The sequence below is a fragment of the Miscanthus floridulus genome, chromosome 1 (assembly GCF_019320115.1).
Source record: "Miscanthus floridulus cultivar M001 chromosome 1, ASM1932011v1, whole genome shotgun sequence".
NCBI lineage: Eukaryota > Viridiplantae > Streptophyta > Magnoliopsida > Poales > Poaceae > Miscanthus > Miscanthus floridulus.
In genome coordinates this window covers 45,340,006-45,348,174 of record NC_089580.1, presented here as the reverse complement: position 1 = coordinate 45,348,174, position 8,169 = coordinate 45,340,006, and the positions used below count along the sequence as shown (strand labels likewise).

At 55.9% G+C, this 8,169-nt stretch overlaps 1 pseudogene; it reads left to right on the top strand.

Moving 5' to 3' along the window:
- The first annotated feature begins 374 nt into the window (after positions 1–374).
- Positions 375–2,537, top strand: LOC136456017 (jasmonate O-methyltransferase-like; annotated as a pseudogene).
- The last annotated feature ends 5,632 nt before the right edge of the window (positions 2,538–8,169 follow it).

The window sequence follows — 8,169 nt, the reverse complement described above, 5'->3', positions numbered from 1 at the left end:
GACTGCTCCAACTGCCTCCTCGCCAGAGGCATGGTTAGTGGCGACGTCGAGCAGGTCGCGGGTGGTACGGGGCTTCAGGCAGCCAAGCTTGTGGATCAGGGACTCATAGGTCATCTCAGAAGAGGAATGCGCTGATGATGTCCACGTCAACGACATCTAGGGAGAGATTTGCATCATTGGGAGAACCTGTGGATGTAATCCTGTAGGGACTTGCTAGGTCTCCTGCTGGTAGCTCTTGAGGTCCCAGGAGTTACCAGGGGCGGACATACGTCCTCTAGAATTTTCTAACGGAAGACCCTCTTGAGGTCTGCCCAGTCGTGGATGCTGTTGTGCAGGAGGAATCTGAGCCATGCTTGAACATGTTCCCTACGTAGATGGGGAGATACTTGAATGATGAAAAGGTCATCATTTACCCCCTCGGCTTGGCAGGTGAGCCAGAAATCTTTGAGCCAAATACCAGTGTCCGTCTCCCTGGTGTACTTGGCTATGTTGGTGGGCGGTCAGAAGCGTTGTGGGTACGGCGCTCTCTGAATGCGTTGGCCAAAGGCCATGTGGTCCTGGGCCCTCAGGACTAGGACTCCGGTCATCTGGCCGGCTGATCATGCCTGGGGCGTGTTTTGCCGCTCCCCTCGGTGGATCGGCCAGGGCCCGTGTCGCCTGCCCTCACTGCCGCTCTGTGGACGTCATCATCACACGGGCATGATGCTGGTTGCTGATGACGCTACGAGCGTCTTGGTGCGAACCGGACCACTCATGAACTGGCGGTCAGTGTGGAGCAGGCGCTAGGTCGGACCGTGGCGCAGCTGCTGCCTCTCGAGCCACGCTTGGTGGCTGTAGTGGTGAGCAGATGGAGCGATCCTGTCTGGTGCGTCCCCACTCTCCTAGTGGGGAGAGAAGGCGCGTGTTAGAGTCACGATGCAGAGCTTTCTGCTTATTTAATGGCGACAGCTTCTACCAGCATCTGGAGGTTCCAATAGACCGCTCGTTCCTGGGGTCAACGGGCTAGGGAATGCCCGCGCAGAAGCATTGCCATAGCAGTCGATGTTCTGGCTAGCCCAAGCGAATTGTGGGGGGTTGTTCCCCTCGTTTATGATGTCACGCTAGGACCTGGTGGGCGCGACCCCTGAGCACAGCCGGCCAGGTCATGCGCATGGGGCACACGTGTGCTATACCGAGCATGCCAACGCAGGAGGTGGATGGTTTCTACCATCGTTGTCATAGCTCCTCGGCGTGCCCTTGCGCCAGGGCGAGGGCCACTGCACGCAGGTCTAGAGGGGTGTGAGTCTGCATAGACTACGCAACTACCGGTGGCTGCCCTGAAGCTATCGGCCATAGCGCACTCCCAGGATGGTTGGTGGGCTAGGCGCCACATCGCCGATGCTGGAGCCGTCGCTCTTAGCCTCGTTATCCAGGAGTTTGTAGAAACAGGTGGGAGCATAGCTCGCCATCCCCACAAATTCAGATGTGAAAGGGGACCAGGCGTCAACATTTTTCAGCCCCCGGGCATACGCGTCCACAGAGGACACGAGGCCATAGGGCCTCGAGCAGCCTGCACTTCCTGTCCAAGGTACTGATCGACTCGTATAGGCTGGCTGAGTGCACTGCACTGTCGATCGATAGATATACAGATGATGAAATCATTTGAAATGACAAGAAACGACGATCGAGACTGACTCGCTAATATAACTGCGATCATGTCTGCATGCACAATTACCTAACAGGCGCCGACGATGAGGATGGAGCATCCCAACCTTGGCCGCGTCTACGTCTCCGAGTCCGGCCCCGCGGCGGTGCTGGACGCCTACCGCTCCCAGTTCCACGCCGACTTCCTCGCCTTCCTCTCCTGCCGCGCCGCCGAGATGAGGCCCCGCGGCCTGCTCCTCCTCACCTTCGTCGCCAGGAGGACCGCCCGCCCCACCGCCCACGACTGCTACCTCTGGGACCTCCTCGCCGACGCTCTCATGGACATGGCCGCCGCCGGGCTCGTCGACGAGGACCAGGTCCACGCCTTCAACGCGCCCTACTACAGCCCCTGTCCCGACGACTTCGCCAAGGTCATCGCCAAGGAAGGCTCCTTCACCGTCAGGACCATGCAGCTCTTCGACACCACGCGCCGCTGCCTCCTCCTCCAGGCCCAGGCGGTGAGGCGGACGACGACGAGTTGCCGCGGTGGCTAGCCATGGAGACGGCAAGCACCGTTAGGGCGGTCGTGGAGCCCATGCTGCGGACGCAATTCGGCTGGGACGCCATGGACGGACTCTTTCTGCAGGTACAGCCTGCTGCTCGAGGCATACTACCGCCAGCGACGAATCTAGACTAAACTGCTGTCGGGGTCGCACAAATTCATGAACTTAATTTGATGGGTCGTAGCTGGCAGGAATACGCGGGGTTCCACTGATTCGTACAAAGTTATCGGGGTCGCATGACCCCGACAATTACACACTGGCTTCGCTACTGACTACCGTAGCAACACCAGCAGAAACAAGGACGACCTCACCAACGTCTTCCTCGTCTTGGAGAAGAAACAGCACTACTAGTATAGTTGGCCATTTGGCCCGGGCACTATGGGCCGGCCCAAGCACGGCACTAATTAGCATGGCCCAGAAACGGCCCGGCCCGTCGGCCTTCGTGCCAGTGCCTTGCATGGCTCGGCTTTAGTGCCATGCCTAGGCCACCATTCTGGCCCGTAGTGTCGGCCCGGGCACGGCATGCTATATGGATCGGCCCGACAGCGGCACGGCTCGGCCTCAGACGGCCGTTGGATCCCCCGGCCTCGCTCCCATCGGACCGTTGGATCCGGCCGTTGGAATCGGGGTATAAAACCGCCCGTCCCGGCCGGCCGGCCACGTCTCCGTTGCCCTAATTCATTTGCTCTCACTCTCTGTCTCTCTCGCCTCGCTCTCAGCTCTCCCCCGCAGCGCCGTCTCGCCTGCTCCTCTCTCTCCTCGCTCTCCTCTCTCGGCGAGTCGACGTCGCCGTGTCGGCGACTCGCTCTCCTCTCTCGCCTCCGACTTCCTCTCTTTTTCTCGCTCTCCGGTGGCCTCTGGAGCCACCGCTGGCCGGCACTGGCACAATCCCTAACCCTAACCCTTGCTCAATCCCTAACCCCTAACCCTTGATCTCGCTTCGTCCTCACCGGATCCGTCCCTCGGATCGTCCTGTGCTTGCTGGATCCGTGCCTCGTCGACCTCGTCGACGACTCTGGTGCTCCGACTTTGAAGGTAAGTCGTTGTCGACCTAACCCTTGCTCAATCCCTAACCCTAACCCTCAATCTCTACTAACCCTTGCTCTGTTTTGTCTGAAGCCGTTGAGGGACCGGGGCGCCGACGAGTGTTTGTGTGATTATGTGACTTTGAGTCTTTGATAAGTTCTGTGAACATATAACTTTGAGTCTTTGATAAGTTCTCTGAACTTGTAACTTAAGATTGAGATTGTTGGTGCAGAAAGTGACCAACACGAAAATATTTGTAGTTTTGCCGTACGTTATGATCGGAGGTGGCCTAGCACTCAACGACACATGGTTTATACTGGTTCAGGCAACGTGCCCTACGTCTAGTTTGAGTCAGCCAGTGACTTTATTCCTGAGCCCAGGTGCCCGAAGTTTGCAGTGGGGTTACAAACGAGAAGGAGAAAGGTGGGGGGTACAAGAGGTCCGGTCAGACTCCGGTCGGAAGGGCCGAGAGTGACGGGAGCCCCGCTATGAGCTAAGTGTTCGAGCGAGTGCTCGTGGTTTAAACCTGGTGGTTCTGCTGTTGTGTAGTAGTGAACTTGATCGATCTAATGAATCTGAATCAACTTGTTGGAAGAGAGCGCATCCCCTTTTATAGGTGAAGGGGGTGGCCTTACAAGTGAGAGGAAGAGAGTACGTATGCTACTAAGCCATGTTGCCCACGCCGACGGGTACAGGATGATGGTAGGCGCCCACAATACTATTAAATGTCAGATGCATGTGGGAGGTTGTGTTGTCTTCTTCGGGTATGGCAGACGTCGACGCCTGCCACACTATTGATACCTGAAGGCATGCAAGAGGTTTTACCATGTTCACCTGGTACGATAAATGCCGGCGTCCACAACATTGTTGATGCCCAGAGGCATTTGGGGGAGCCTTATTGTATGGGAGTTAATGGCACCAATACTGTAGGGGAAAATGTCGGTGCCTACAACACTACTTGTACTCTTGTTGTGTCAGGGAGGTTGCAGAGTACCGCTTCTGTAGGTGTACAGGGTACGGTCCTCGGTATTGCGGTTTGACTTGTGTGCCCTACCTTACTTTCTCCATCCGTTTCCTAGTCCTTACCGAACGGTCGGTTGGTTCCAGTCGGCTCTGATCGCACCAGTCAAAGAAGAGTAGTGAGCAGGGGTTTGACGCATCCTTGGTCGGAGACGTGGGTTGGAGTTGGAAGCGGTGTTTGGCCAGGCCGTCTGGTCGGAGAGGCCATCCGAAGGCGGGCTAGAGACCAAAGCGAGCGCTCCGGTCGGAGAGGCAGGTCGGAGTCTAGAGCGGGCGCCTGTTCCTCCTTGGCCAGGTCTTTCGGTCAAAGATTTGGATCGCCCTTCTGGCTTGTTGTTTTAGGTACTTGGGCCGGCCCATGAGTTGCACGTTTTTCTGCTTGGGCCGAGCCTTCGTTGGGAAGCCGGTCCACGAGGGACCTCAGGTTTATGAACCCGACAGGAGCCCCCAGGCGATTCGGGTAGAATCATCTAGGTTTTTTTTTATTTTGATGGCGGGTGCGCGTGAGCGCACCCACGGGTGTAGCCCCTGAGCCCCGGACAGTTCGGGTAGAATTGTCTGGGGGGTTTTTGTCAGTAGGCGTGTGCATATGTTTTTTGTTGAGATGGAGTTTGTTTAACTAAGGCGTCATTGCGCAGCCGAGGCAGTTTAGTTTTAGGGATCGGGCGAGACAGAGCTCGTGGATCCTGGCGTCGGTGCACGTCATGGGATCGGACAAGGAGGAGTCGTGGATCCTGGCATCGATGCGTGTCGTGGGGTCAAGGTCGTTAGTTTAGGGATCGGACAAGACAGAGCTCGTGGATCCTAGTGTCGGTGCGCGCCGTGGGATCGGGCGAGTCGGAGTCATGGTTCCTGATGGGGCGAGTTCGGGGTCGCAGACCCAGGCGTTTTGGTGTGCAGTTGAAGCGTAGCCGAGGGATGGGGCGAGTTTGGGGTCACAGACCCAAGCGTTTGGTGTGCAGTCGAAGCATAGCCGAGGGATGGGGCGAGTTCAGGATCATAGACCTAGGCGTTTGGTGTGCAGTCGAAGCGTAGCCGAGGGATGAGGCGAGTTCGGGGTCGTAGACCTAGGTGTTTTGGGTGTCTTGAGCCCCCGAGCCCGTTGGGCTTTGGTCGGGGTCGGTTTGAGTTGTGTGCATTACCCCATCCTCAGTTTCTCACAACCAGAGGGGCTGAGTTTTGTCGCTTGCCTCGATCGCTCAGGCTTGAGTGACGCGCTCAGTGAGCTCGTTAATGGGTATGATTGAGTGGAATCCGGGTCCGTCGTTCATGATGGGGTTGGCATAGCCCTCTTGTGACATTCCACTGCTCCTTTACCTACAACCCGGTAGATGCCTAGGTCATTCTGGAGACTGACCTAGGTGGCCTGCTGGCCTACCCTCAATGGAGATTCTGTGGGTTTGGCGAGAGGTTTAGGATCGAACGAGAAGGTTGAGATGACCCTGTCTGCTTTGGGGCAGCCTGGGCGAGGGCCGCACGGGGCTCATCTATGTTTTCTCCCCTAGCTCTGTTTGACGTGTAGCGGCCTCAAGCCCTTCGTGGGCCGACCTTCGAACCCCGGTCGGACGTTGCTCATGTTGAATGAGGCAACTGCCGCTTCGTGACGCAACACGGAGAGTTGTGATGCATTTCGCCGCATGTGCGATGCTTTAGTTCCTGAGCCCCCGGGCGATTCAGGGCCTGAATCATCAGGGGGCACGGGCGTATGGAATGAATGTGTGTATGAATGTATGAATGATTATATATAAAGAAATAGCTGGGGTCGGTAGTGTTACCTTGATGACTCGAGTGACGGGGTTTGAAGAGCTCCAGTCAGAAATGTCCAACCGAGACCCACGCTTGTCGTTCATGATGGAGTTGGCATGGCCTACATGGGGCGTCCCTTTGCTCCTTACCTATCTCTCGGTGTGTTTTTCTGAGCCGCTCGATTGACTTAGGAAGCCCGATGGTCTCTCCTGGCGGAGATCCTGTTGTTTTGGGGTTTTTTGTCCCACCCGGGGAGGCGGAGAGCCACCTGCGCATGGTGATGCTTTGGTTTCTATGCCCGACATGTGGTAGTGGTGGGCCATACCCAGGCAACGTCTTGTCAGACCAGGCATCATTCCATCTGACCAGGCATCGTTCTGTCGGTCAGTGTGCGTCCCATCGGTCAGGGTGCTTCCCATCGTTTCCCATCTACATTGAATGGGGAAAGGGAGAGAGTTTTTCGCTCTGATCTTTTGCTCCTCTTCACCTGTCGCGTTTCCTCCTTAAATAGGGGGAGGGAGAGGGCTTCTCATCACAGTCCTTTGCCTGTTCTCCAACTGTTGCCTTTCCTTCTTCCTCCTCACCTGAGAGTGCCTGTATGCCGCGATGGTTCCTAAGTGAGAGAGAGGGTAAGCGAGGGGGAGGACTTACAGACCCTTTCATGAATCCAGAGTGTGATGTCAAGCTGGAGGCTGCCTGAGGCGGTGCTGGCCATCTTTGCCTAAGAAGAGGCAGCTTCCACCAAAGGAGGTGGCGCGGTGGATTCATTTGCGAGGCCTTTTTCGGGATGGGTCTGTGTGTGGATTCTTTCTGATGGATCTTCATCGGGCGAGCCTTGTCGGAGGGGAAGTTTCCCAGGATCGTGCTGGTGGAGGGTTCCATGCCTGCAGCTGCTCAGGTTGGCCAGTTCATAAAGTTTGATGAGATCTCTTCCAGCCATGGTGGCCATACCTCGGTGGTAGCATCCCTACCTAGGAGCTTCCTCAACTGCATGAGAAGGTCAGGAGCTCCATGCTCTTTTGCTGAGCATCTATGGGTGCGATGTCCTTGAGGTACTCGTTGCGCTCGCCAAAGTCGAGGGAGCGAAACCGGACGGGGCCCTTGTGGCGGTGGTTATGTCCGGCGGCGTGTGCCGTGGTCTCTCCTTTGGTGTCAGGCGATGTCGTTGAGCGGCTGCAGTAGTATTTGGAGTAGAAGTAGTTAGAAAATGTAATAGTTGAGTTCGTGGGTGAGCCCCCATGTGAACAGTTTTGTATCAATGAATACATCGGTTCTATTTTTGTGATAGAACTACTATCCGTTCCTTGTTTTTTATCCTAACATAGCTTTTATTTTTATCCTTTCTTTTTCGCACCTGGCCATTAGTTCCGTAGGCTGCAACTTTTAAGGACCTGGGCATGGCCTACGGGGCTTGGCTGCTCGTAATCGTAGGTCGTGGCGGGGTGCATTTGGTTAGGAGTAAGAACAAAGTTACGTAGGGAAATCAAAGGAATGGAATGCTGTTTTTGTTTGGGGACAAAGTTGTTACCATGTGATAGTAAAAGAGAGGTAGTATTTAGTATTGTACCCTCATGGAGCCCCCGAGCGACCCGAGCTGAAAGTGTTCGGGCTGGGGTGCTTTATAGGAGCAAGTGTTGACTAAAAAGCGGTAAGACCAAATTTAGGGGGGGGGAAACGACATAGCTGTTTAATGTTCCAAGTGTTGGTGAGAACATTGCCGTTGTCGTCCTCTAGTCGGTAGGTGCCCGATCGGATCACTTCAGTCACCGTATAGGGTCCTTCCCATGGTGGAGAGAGTTTGTGTTTTCCTTCAGTTGATTGGGTCCTTCAGGAGTACGAGATCACCGACTTTGAGTATCCTCCCCCTGATCTTCCTTTCATGGTACCCTCATGGAGCCTCCAAGCGACCTGGGCTAAAAGTGTTCGGGTCGGAGCCCCCTAGGCGCTGGCTTGGCATCAGGGTCGGGGCCCCCGGGCGCCGGCCGGGCATCAGGGTGTGTCTAGGTCAGACCTTTCAGGATGCGGGTGGATGGCTCATGGACATCATTGATGAAGACCCCACTTGGGGATGGATGCCGCCTGGTGGCCAATTTTGCAAGAAAATCGGCGGCATCGTTGTCCTTTCAGGGGACGTGATGCAGCTCGATCCCTTGGAATTTGTCCTCGCGCTTGCGCACCTCTTGGCAGTATG